The sequence below is a fragment of the Pristiophorus japonicus genome, chromosome 12, assembly GCF_044704955.1.
Source record: "Pristiophorus japonicus isolate sPriJap1 chromosome 12, sPriJap1.hap1, whole genome shotgun sequence".
Taxonomy (NCBI): Eukaryota; Metazoa; Chordata; class Chondrichthyes; family Pristiophoridae; genus Pristiophorus; species Pristiophorus japonicus.
This window is the reverse complement of record NC_091988.1, coordinates 194,474,891-194,486,002: the sequence shown is the minus strand read 5'-3', so window position 1 is coordinate 194,486,002 and position 11,112 is coordinate 194,474,891.

Sequence of the window (11,112 nt, the reverse complement as noted above, 5' to 3'; positions counted from 1 at the left end):
TTTGTAACACCAGATTGTATACCAATCTGCTACTGATGTTCGATTCAATACCATAACTAGCACCAACCTACTCCCAATACTAGAATCAGTGCATGTTTACTTCCAATATTGTAATCAACACTGTTGTGTTATCAATACCAGAGTCAATATCACATCCATTACATTGTACCAGTCTACTTCCAGGATCTATTCCCAACTATTTGCTAATATCAGAATCAATACCAGCCTATTACCAAATACCAGAATCTGTATCAGGGTCTGTTGCTAATATTTCAATATATTGCATCTGTAACTAGCACCAGAATTGGTGCAGCATTAGAATCGGTGCAAAATCTGTTAGTGGCATTGATTCCTGTGGTTACCAGTACCTAAATCCATGTAACTCTGCTCCTATTACCAAGAGAAATAATAGCCTATCACCAAAATGAATTCCAGTATTTTATTGATTCCGGTATATGTGCTAATCCATCAGCAATATGAGAATTGGTGACAATCTGTCTCAGTGTTTCACCAGCGTTGCAGTAAGATCATTAAATCAAACCATCTATCAGCATGGCCATCCACCTCGCTCCATCCCCACCCCCACCCTCTACGCTATGTGGGGGCAAAGTTGGAAGACTTGATTTAAAACTCATTTGTTATTCAACAACAAACTACTATGAAGTACAAAAAGTCCCCAAGAAGAGTCAGTCAAAACATCATTGACTGGATCTCAAATGAAAAACAGATGTTATTTTCTTTAACTGTTCTATTGCAGGTCTTCCTGTGTAACGACTTGTCTGGGTCCACATCTCCAGGACTGAGTTAAACTATCAGAAATAGTGCAATAGAATTCAAAAAGTAAGTACAACGTTTGAACATTTAAAAATCGTGAATATGCCTTTGTTTATTATGTGTAAATAGAAAAACGTAATCATTCCTCAAGAGGTGAAAGGTCTTAGCTTCATTGCAACTGAGCACATTAAAAATGCCAAAGTTAAACAGAAGGGTTAATTGAAGTAAATGACATAATCCTCTTCTATCCTGACATAATCCCTAAAACAGAAAGAAGCTGTCAATCAAGGGGTTTGAGCCTTTTTCTCATTTGCCCCAATGTGCATTTCATTTGGACCATGCTGGAATCCATACAAGCTAACTACTAAAGGGAATGTTAATTCAACTTGCTGACGATGCCAAAATAATCAAATTCATACTTAACAATTAACTGTACTCGGAACATACTGAGCAACTGTTCTCAATGGCCTTCCTCTTCACTACATGTGAAAACCAAACTTACAACTTTTTGGGGTTTAAATCTAAATCAAAATGATTTTAACACTTTAATTCATGGAAGTTATTAAAATCCCACTGATCACTCATCCTGAGGTTCTATAGACTTTATTTCCTTATACGGAATGGTCAATCTATTTTGTCTGAAGCTAATATATCTGAAGATGAGCCCAGATCCTCACAATTTTGAAGCAACAATATATGTTATTTGATGCTGATACACTTTGATCTCTATCTAGCCAGTTCTTATTCCTAAACTTAGATTAATTGAACCAAACCATTATATTTCTTATACCCATACACAGGCTGCTTGATCTGTAACAGTGCAGTCCTTTTTTTCACACAATAGGTCACCATTTCTGATACACCAGCCTTTAGTGTTAGCGCTGGTCGTTAAGGCTTGTTTCGGGGGAAGAAATGGCGGCTGCCGCACTTCCGCTCGCTGCCAGCGGGTCCCACGGCAGCCGCCATTTTTGGCTGGGCAGCAGTGCTGCCGATGTCCGTGCTCGCTAGCAATAGGGAGGGTATGCAGCTCGCGACGTCAGTGAACGTGCAACGCTCACCTGACGCCCGATCTGCCATTTTGGAGTGCGCTGCTCAACTTACCGGCACTGTGTTAATTGCGACCAGCTGACCAAGCGTTGACAATCAGGAAGGAGGCTCCAGCAGCGTCATATAAAGGGTTCTTTAGCAACAACTTGCAGACGACATGTTTGTTCAATTTGACTGGCTCTATGGAACTTTCTGCAACGCTAGCAGCTTTCTAAACCTCTCTCAAGATCCTAAGGTGGCAGCGAGTATTGGGGCAAGTGGAGAGCGCCTTGATTCTTGTTTAAAGGATTCTGCTCACAATACTTGCTCACTTTCCTGGGGGCTCTACTGGCAATCTCCTCGCACTCGAGTATCTTCGGGAGCGCGAGCGGAGGCAGCGAAGAAGAGAGGAAGATGCGGGCAGAGGGAGGAGGAGGGCCAGGAGGGCTATCAATAGGAGACCTCACTCACCTACAGTCTTCCGAGAGCACTTCCCTTACATCTGCTTAAACGAGGAGCAGTGATTTAAGAGGCTCCGCTTCGTATAAATGAGTACTCAGCACAAATTTTGAATGCTGCCTTGACCTGGCGCAGCTAAATAGCGCTATGACACTACCCGTTTTCAGACCATATCCAATTTCTAGGGCGCAGTCTTTAATCTGTCAGTAAGAGTCGTCATTGCCATAAACTAGCCGTTTGATCCATACCAGTACAGTCATTATTCTCAGATGCAATTCAAGCCTTCTCCCAGCCCAGAGCTGCACAGCGCAAGTTACATTAGATCCCAATTAACTACTAGATGGAGACAGATGTAGATGGAGACAGTGACTGTAGTCAGTGGCTTTATCATCCAAAATGAATTGAGCAAGATAACTATTTATACAATCTAAATTATACACAGTATATGCTCGATGCTTTGAATTCTAAACACCCTCATAATCTACTAACATAAGAACATAAGAAATAGGAGCAGGATTAGGCCATTTTGGCCCCTCGAGTCTGCTCTGCTATTTAATGTCATGGCTGATCTGATCATGGACTCAGCTCCACTTCCCTGCCCGCTCCCCATAACCCTTTATTCCCTTAGCGCTCAAAAATCTATCTATCTCTGCCTTAAATATATTCAATGATCCATCCTCCACAGCTCTCTGGGGCAGAGAATTCCATAGATTTACAACCCTCTGAGAGAAGAAATTCCACCTCATCTCAGTTTTAAATGGGCGGCCACTTATTCTGGATGAGACCAGATCCTCACAATCTTGTAGCAGGTAGTGTGTGTGTGGGATCAGGATTCAGTTGAAGCTGTCCTGTCTGGCTTTCCCACTGCACTGAGATATATACTTTCCTCTTTCTCTCTGTTTAGGATTTATTATAGCCCAGTTCCTTGATGAAGCCATACCAGATTGCTGGAAGATATAAGGACCCAGGAAAAGTCACTCAAATTTGAAACTCCATTAAATTATATTTGTGTTTTACCCATCATGCTGTCCTATAGCTTGTCAATCAAATTCTAGCATTCCGAAGATAGTTATATTCCCCAAGCTATTTTATCCAAGGTCCGCCCCCATAACAAGGGGGCAGCAGACGTAAACCAAACTCAATTCTCAGCAATCATAGTGCAGTGATTTTCTAAATTACATATTAGTGACACTGTGGAATGCATTGCTTTTGCTTTGGCCGCACAAGCTACAAAATCTCTGGTATTTTTCCATTGATAAACGAACGAACTATTCTGGTATTTCAAATACTTGCGGTAGCATTTCCAATGTTACCTTTCTTATTGTCCTAATGTCTACAATTCATCTAGGTTGCTATACATGTAAAGCTGAGACCATGCAAGTCTGGAACTAATATAGTTCTCTTTTTAATTTTACTTATTCATTCAAAGGATGTGGGCATCACTGGCAAGGCCAGCATTTATTGCCTATCGCTAGTTGCCCTTGAGAAGGTGGCTTCTTGAACCGCTGTAGTCCATGTGGTGAAAGTACTCCCACAATGCTGTTATGTATGGAGTTGCAAGATCTTGACCCAGCGACGATGAAGGAATGGCATATATGTTCCAGTCAGGATGGTGTGTGACTTGGAGGGGAACTTGCAGGTAATGGTGTTCCCATGCGCCTGCTGCCCTTGTCCTTCTAGGTGGCAGAGGTTGCGGGTTTGGGATGTGCTGTTGAAGAAGCCTTGGGCAAGTAGAAACATGGAAACATAGAAAATAGGTGGAGGAATAGGCCTTTCGGCCCTTCGAGCCTGCACCACCATTCAATATGATCATGGCTGATCATTCACCTCAGTGCCCCTTTCCCGCTATGGGGACTGCATCTTTGTCCACTGCAGCCACAGTGTGCCGGTGGTGCAGGGAGTGAATGTTTAAGGTGGTGGATGGGGTGCCGATCAAGTGGACTGCTTTATCCTGGATGGTGCCAAGCTTTTTGAGTGTTGTTAGAGCTGCACTCATCCAGGCAAGTGGAGAGTATTCCATCACACTCCTAACTTGCACCTTGTAGATGGTGGAAAGGCTTTGGGGAGTCAGGAGGTGAGTCACTCACCGCAGAATACCCAGCCTCTGACCTGCTCTTGTAGCCACAGTATTTATGTGACTGGTTCAGTTAAGTTTCTGGTCAATGGTGGCCCCCCCAGGATATCGATGTTGGGGGAATTCAATGACGGTAATGCCATTGAATTTCAAGGGGAGGTAGTTAGACTGCCTCTTATTGGAGATGGTCATTACCTGGCATTTATTTGACGCAAATGTTACATGCCACTTATCAGCCAAGCTGGGATGGTGACCAAGTCTTGCTGCATGTGGTAAGGGCCGCTTCATTATCTGAGGAATTGCAAATGAGACTGTGCAATTATCAGTGAACATTCCCACTTCTGCCCTTATGATGGAGGGAAGGTCATTGATGAAGCAGCTGAAGATGGTTGGGACTAGGGGCTCAATTTTCCCCAATGCCGTTTTTTGGCGTATTTGAAGAGTTATTGGGCCCAACTACGCCAAAAAAAAAATTGAAAGTTTCCCCATTTCAACTTGTGAATGTGGTCCGGCGTACGTTGTCCTTAAGCTCTGTGGGTGGAACCTACGATGTGTGCCAAAAAGATCGGGTTGCCAAGGTAACGAGGGGCACACTGCGGGCTGAGGCTGGAAAGTGAAATGTGCAAGACATTCTGGCCAGCTCACAGCAACCTGCACAAGCACCTTACACATTGCAGCTTACCAACATGAAAATATTAAAGAGTCTTTGTGTCAAAAGTCTATCCTGTAAACTGAAGTAGAAAGGCCCCCCCCCCCAACACCCCCCCCCACCGTCCGGTGCCGCTCCGAGCCCAGGCCGAAAGCCCTTCCACCCCCACCCCCCCCGCCCCCCCCGGAGCCACTCCTAGCCCAGGCCGAAGGGGTGGACAGACCAGACCAAAAGACCCAGATTATAGTGAATTTGAGATTACAGACAAAAAGGAGATTGTTACAGTAATGGAGTTGTACTACAGAACCCGTAAATAAAAGAGGTTATAATTACCCACTCTCTCTCCCTCTCTGCCGCTGTTGTCCGGGCCGTGGAGCTGGATCTTCTGTGCTGATTCCCTTACCTGTGCTGATTTTGTTAACTGCCCAGAAGGTGTTTCAGAACAGACACATACGCCATCTTAAGAAAAATCCTAGTTGGCCAAACTTGCATAAATAGTCAGAATTGGCGCGGGTGGCAGGTTACGCCCCCAAAAAGGTAAAAAAATCGTAGCCTAAAAAAAACGCACCTAAGTGAATTACGCTGGCACATAAACCTTGGGGAAATTTGGAGATTTGAATTTACTCCAAAAAAAACAGTGCATGCCAAAAAAAGGGCGCCGATAATTGGGGAAAATTGAGCCCAATAACACTGCCCTGAGGAACTCCTGCAGCGATGTCCTGGGGCTGAGATGATTGGCTGCCAACATCCTTTGTGTTAGGTATGACTCCAGCCAATGGAGAGTGTTCCCCCTGATCCCCATTGACTTTAGTTTTACTAGGGCTCCTTAGTGCCTACACTTGGGCAAATCCTGCCTTGATGTCAAGGGCAGTCTCTCTCACCTCACCTCTGGAATTCAGCTCTTTTGTCCATATTTGGACCAAGGCTGCAATGAGGACAGCCTGCTGAGTGGTCCTGGCAGAAGCAAAACTAAGTATCAGTGAGCAGGTTAATGGTGAATAAGTGCCGCTTGATACCACTGCCGATGACTCCTTCCATCACTTTGCAGATTGAAAGTAAGCTGATAGGACTGAATTAACCAGATCTTATTCTCATCTGTAAGATTTGAATCTGTCCTAGACTGGAATTTATGGATACTATACTCAAAACTGCCCATCGTCAAGATTACAAGATACTTAAAGATGAGGAAGGCCATTCATTCCACCTTTATTCATCCATCCATGAAGAAGAACATTGTTACATCAGTCCTAAATTTACATTTTACTAGTTGAATCTAAGTCTCTTTGTCTGACTCCTATTTATTTAAAATAGTATTCTGAATGCACCATTTCCATACCATTTACTATCTTATTATCTCTATTAGATTATCTCTCAGGCATCTAATTTCCAGGCTAAAAAGCCCAAGTCTGTCCAGACCTCTAACCTTAACCATCAGCGTTGTGGCTTTTCTCTGTATCGTCTCCAGTGCTTGAATGTCTCTCTTGTTTCTCAGCAACCAGAACTGGACATGGTACTCAAAGAGTAGCACAGTTTGATCACAACTCCCTCTGACTTGTCTTCTACTGTTCAGGTAAAAAAAAATGAGACAGGGCTGCCTTGTATCTTAACATATCTGGGCTCCAATGAGCTTCATTACAGAGCTGTAGGATGTAGGCTAGCATCCATGCTTCCCTGCAGTTCTGAATTTCTCCTTTAGCTTTGTGGTACCTGTTAAGTCTGTAATGTACTTATGAATGACTGCACGAAGCAATGTGTTGTACTCAAACTGCAGTGACCTTGGTCCTTTATTCATAACTCCAGAGTGAGGCAGCCGCATGGTGGCTACCCTGCCACCAGGGCAGCAAACCCCAGTCTCCACCAGTTGCACCCTCTAGTGGTGCCAGCATAGTATATACACAGTGTAAATCTTATTGCTAGTGCATCAGGTAAACAAGTCTCCATCTTATGCAACTATACAGTGACTACACAGAGAATATATCTATAGTCTGCATATATAACAGTACCTTTTCTCATATGGGGGTGGATGTGGGGTGGAGAAATTGAATCTCTGGTTACCCGAGGTCATTTTTTTGTGTGTCCAACTGACTGGTTATAGAGGAGAAAAGGTTTGGAATAGGACTCCAACATGAACTCTTGTCCAAAAAGCGGTGTGGCCCAGGGAGACTAGAGGGGGAAATTATTTTTTTAAAGTAGGATATTTAACTGTTCATCCTACTTAAAAATGGATATTTCTATAATGCATTGAAGGGGACTTAAACTGAAATGTTTTGCTGTCAATATGGAGATGTTTCTACAGAAATACTGCAAGGTGTTTCTGTGAGTTTATAAGCTAACTTTTAGATATTACTCACCCTACTTATTAGTAAAATAACTAATGTTTTGAAATATTGTGCATATTTTTCACTCTAAAATTGAAGTAAAAATAAATAAATAGGGTTGTAGCATACAGCGTTCTCTTTGGTCCTTTATAGGATTGAATTACTTATTCTCGTTATACATTCGCACTCCATTTTTTCTTTTCTCAGTATATTATTAGGAATTTGATCACCAACGAGCTCCTTTGTGACATAATATTGGTTCACGAAATTGACCTGGAAATAATGACTGGACACTCCCAAGACATTGGCTTGTGAAACTTTCCCTTTCATTCACGTTCATTATTTTTAAGTCGCCAATTGCTTCATCTGATGTAAAATCAATAATGGTAGCAGCGATTATGTCAATAATGTTATGTATCTAGAAATACTGCAGAAATTAGGAGATCTTCCAAAAAGGATGAAATCAAGGCTGGCCTAGTCTACTTGTTCTTTCCAACTGTCAAGCTAGATTTCTGCACTCAAACCTCTGGAGTGGGACTTGAACCCACAACCTTCTGACTTAGAGGCGAGGGTGATACCCACTGAGCCACAGCTGACAGTGCAACGATAGTTTAACAATAACAACTTGCATTTATATAGCGCCTTTAACATAGTAAAACATATCAATGTGTTTCACAGAAGCGTAATATGACACAAGTTGTCACCAAACCAAAGAAGAACATTAGGATGCGAACTAAAAGCTTGGACAAAGGAGCATCTTAAAGGAGGAGAGAGAGGTGGAGAGGTTTAGAGACAGAATTCCAGAGTGTAGGGCCGAGACAACTGAAGGCACAATCTCCACTAAAGAACGTAGAGTTCTCGGAGTGCTGTAGGGCTGGAGGAGGCTATGGAGATAGGGAGGGGCGAGGCCATCGAGGGATTTGAACACGTGGATAAGAATTTTAAAATTGAGGCACAGGTCTGGAGGACTGCTAATGTGGTACCCTTGTTTAAAAAGGGAGAAAGGGATAGGCTGAGTAATTACAGGCCTGTCAGCCTAACCTCAGTGGTGGGAAAATTATCGGAAAAATTCCTGAAGGACAGGATAGATCTACATTTAGAAAGCCAAGGATTAATTAGGGACAGTCAGCATGCATTTGTTAAGGGAAGATTGTGTTTGACTAACCCGATTGAATTTTTCGAGGCGGTAACCAGGAGAATCAATGAAGGTAGTGCGTACAATGTAGTGTATATGGACTTTAGCAACGCTTTTGATAAGGTTCCACATGGCAGACTGGTCACGAAGGTAAAAACCCATGGGATCCAGGGCAAAGTGGCAAGTTGGATCCAAAATTAGCTCAGAGGTAGGAAGCAAAAGGTAATGGTTGATGGATGTTTTTGTGACTGGAAGGATATTTCCAGTGGGGTTTCTCAGGGCTCAGTACTGGGTCCCTTGCTTTTTGTGGTATATATCAATTATCTAAATTTGAATATAGGGGGTCTGATTAGAAAGTTTGCAGATTACACTAAAATTAGCTTTGTGGTTGATAATGAAGAGGAAAGTCATGGACTGCAGGAGGATATCAATTTACTGGTCAGGTGGGCAGAACAGTGGCAAATGGAATTTAATTCGGAGACGTGTGAGATAATGCACTTGGGGAGGGCAAATAGGGAAAGGGTATACACATTAAATGGTAGGCCACTTAGAAGTGTAGATGAACAAAGGGACCTTGGAGTGCTTGTCCACAGATCCCTGAAAGTAGCAGGCCAGGTGGATAAGGTGGTTAAGAAGGCATACGGAATGCATGCCTTTTTTGGCCGAGGCATAGAATACAAAAGCAGGGAGGTTATGCATAAATTGTATAATACACTGGTTAGACCACAGCTGCAATATTGCATGCAGTTCTGGTTGCCGTCTTATAGGAAGGACATGATTGCACTGGAGAGGGTGCAGAGGAGATTTATGAGGATGCTGCCTGGAATGGAGAATCTTAGCTATGTGGACAGAGTGGATAGGCTGGGTTTGTTCTCCATGGAACAAATGAGGCTGAGTGGAGACCTCATTGAGGTGTATAAAATTTTGAGGGGCCTGGATATAGTGGATAGCAAGAGCCTATTTCCCTTGGTGGAGGGGTCAATTACGAGGGGGCAATTATGAGAGGGCATAAATTTAAGGTGGTCGATGGAAGGTTTAGAGGGGATTTGAGGGGAGGCGTCTTCACGTAGAGGGTTGTGGGTGTCTGGAACTCACTGCCTGGAAAGGTGGTAGAAACATTTAAAAGATGCTTGGATGGGCATTTGAAATGCCGTAGGGTTACGGACCTAGAGCTGGTAAGTGGGATTAGACTGGATAACCTCTTGTTGGCTGGCGCAGATACGATGGTAAGTGCTTCATGGAATCTAATACACCAAAGTGATCTACTGGACTAGTTTCGACCGCTTGGATGGGTCAGAGAGGAATTTTCCCAGATTATTTTCCCCGATTAGCCTGGGTTTTTATCTGTTTTTTTTGCCTCTCCCAGGAGATCGCATGGCTCCGGGTGGGGTGGAGTGTAAAATGTTGCCATATGTGGGATATCACAGTTGTGTGGGGCAGACTGGTTGGGCTGGATGCTCTTTACCTGTCTGCCATTGTTCATTGTTCATAGGTTTATATGTAACCTTCAGGGCTGCTGACCGAGGGCCGTGTGGTTCTTTGTCGGCCGGCGCTGACATGATGGGCCGAACTGGCCTCCTTCTGCACTGTAAATTTCTATGTTTCTAGGTGGATGGGGAGCCATCATGGGTCAGCGAGCACAGGAGTGATGGGTGAATGGAAATTGGTGCGAGTTCGGGCACGGGCAGCAGGGTTTTGGATGAGCTCAAGTTTATGCAGTTTGGAAGATTGAAAGCCGGCCAGGAGAACATTGGAATAGTCAAGGCTGGCGCTAACAAATGTATGCATGGGGAGCAAAATTGAAATTTAAACAATATTCAAAGAACATCATTAATTCAAAAGCTTGTAGATGACTGGATGACTCTGGGAGAAATATACATAGTGCGGTGCCACTAGGAAGGCCTCAAGCTCAATTGGCCTATCTCTGAGGTAGCTGACCAGGCCACTGCTGTCCTGCAACCATGCACAGCAGGTACAGCAGGAGCGGCGAGGTCGGGGCGAAGGAGTAGCGAGTGATTGCAGAGCGATGTGATCAGGGCCCAGGAGAGGCGTGAGTTCGGGCCCCAGAAGAGGCGAGGGCCCAGGGGCAGCATAGGCCAGCCCACACTAGGTCCGTGCAGCAGAGCAGGTCTCCAATCGTCTTGGTTAATCCGTGCCACTGGACCAAGACCTAGCTCTGTCGAGCCCGTGTGGTGGCTGGTGTGCAATGGTCACCACACGTTAAAAAAATCCACGCACAGGCAACTTCCACCCTTCAATATGTAGTTCGGGATCTGGAATATTAGGTCCTTCATTGAAACACCTGTGAATTCATTGAACTCATCCCTTTTTGGTGTGGAAGCAAGTCATCCTCGATTCGAGGGACCGCCTAAGAAGAAGACACAGCATGAGTCCCGACCTTCAGAAGAACAATTGCAAAAAGAAAAGGGTACAAATGATTGTTGCCAACGTTTTGTATGAATGTCCAACGTGTTCAATTCCCATTCTTCTCTCTGTTACTTTAATGGAAGCTTTTACCTATTACTTTAAATGGGTTGGCCTCCATTAACATAGTGGAAAGAATTTGGCATGTGATGTTAAGCATTCATAGAATAACTTCAGCAACAGTCATTTCTATCCTAAACTTTCACTTGGTTCAATGATGAGGTCAATAATGTTATATGAATTCTTATAAACA